Source organism: Sciurus carolinensis, chromosome 6 (assembly GCF_902686445.1).
Source record: "Sciurus carolinensis chromosome 6, mSciCar1.2, whole genome shotgun sequence".
NCBI classification, from domain to species: domain Eukaryota; kingdom Metazoa; phylum Chordata; class Mammalia; order Rodentia; family Sciuridae; genus Sciurus; species Sciurus carolinensis.
The window spans coordinates 55352886-55354730 of record NC_062218.1 but is presented as its reverse complement, the minus strand read 5'-3'; positions in this window follow the sequence as shown (position 1 = coordinate 55354730).

The window sequence follows — 1845 nt, the reverse complement described above, 5'->3', positions numbered from 1 at the left end:
CTACAGAGCATTGAAAACTGCGAGGACTTGAATGTGAACCTGAGGGCCTGGGCCATCCACGCCAAGCATGTCCCCTGCCAGATGGCTGCGGTTCTGGAATTCTTTCCACTACAAGCAAGGGGATTTCTTGGGAGGCAGTGTGGTGGGACAAGAGTTCAAGTCTAGAATCAGACAGAGCCATTTAGAAGTCCTGGGTCCTCAACTTTCTGAACTGTCAGAGATGACCTTGTGCATCTCTGAGCCATGCTGGCCTTGGTTTACTTACATATACATTTGGGATAAAAGTAAAGACTGTGTCAACAAGTTGTTCTAAAATCATTTGTGACAAAGCATGCCCAGTGCTTACAAGAGTACCTGGCACCTTGTCATTGTTCCCTACATATATTATTTATTTTTGTACAAACTTTATTTTGCCTTTTTAAGGTATTGTTCCTTACAAACAAACCCAAATGAGGACAAGGAAACAGCCTGTCATTCAGATACAGTTTGTATGTGTTATATAATTCCTCACAGGCCTTTATGGGTTACCCTTCTTTTCACACATGCTCTTGAGAGATAAGCAGAGAAGTTGAGACACTCAGAAGCTAATGAGTTGTCCAAGGTCACATGGGTGCTTGTGTCTGAAGGTGGAAACCTGTGTCTGAAGGTAGAAACCCATAAAGCCTGTTAAACCCTGGTCTGCTGATACTCTTAGTCAAAGACAAGGTAGTGCTTGCTGTCCATGGAGCAGAGAAAGGAACACACCAGCGTCAGTTCCAAAGAATGCTTCCATTTCCACTAACTGGATTTTCTGAGGTTCCTTAGGACAAAAAGAGGATGCCATATCGCCTTTTGTGGAAGTTGTTGCCCACCTCTTCACTAAGTCAAGAAAATTTTCCTCCCAGGTTCACTCTGAAGGGCTAAAAGTCTGACAACAGATAGAATGGGAAAAAATGTTTCAGAAAGGCTCAAAGTAAACGGCTAAATAATAATATTAATACTCTCAACTCTTGAGACTATTAGACTCACAGGTTGTTAAGAATTTACATTCTTAATGAGAGAAATGACTGAGTTGGATTAGGTTATTTTTAAACTTAGGTTTTTAAATTCTCTGATTTTAATGCAGCACTCTTAAGACCACTTCATTTCAGAGTTGAGAGTTTATCTCAGAATCCCAATTCCCAGTCTTATACTATAGTCCCTGTCTCTTTCTGCCTGTAAATATTACATTAATTTACAGTTTGAGAGAAAAACCCTCAGGATACCTTTAACATTTCTGCCTTTATCAAACACATCAGATGAAAGAGAAGTTAGCGAATAACACTGACAATATGGTTAATTGAAAGTTAAAGCTTGACAAATATTCTGATACATTTTACATATTTCTAGCACTATATATGAGTAACTAGATGACCACAAAAATAATAAAATCCAGATTTGGGGAAATGTTTCAACATCAGACAGTTTTTAAATTGCTGTAATGAGGACCCCAGGGAATGAATATTTCAGATATCAGTCATCTTGGGAAGAGGTGAATCCTGGGGCAGGAAATGCAAACTGTCCTTGAATCAGAAAAGGAAGGACTTCTGACCCTTCCCCCCAGCTCCCTGCATGCCACCATATTGAAGCCATGAAGACTTGGACCTGGAGGTACGGAAAGACCTAGAGATTTTTTTGTGACAAAATTTAGCTGTGTGCCACGTGAAGATGCTGTGCCTGCTTTCCTGTTGCTATCTCAGCAATGCCATCAAGACAGAACATACCTCCAAAATATGGCACCTTGGTGTATTGAGTATTTTGAACCGAAGGCAGTTGAGAACTAGCAGGCGCAGGAAGGGCTCTCTGCCCTCCCCATTTCTTCCTAAA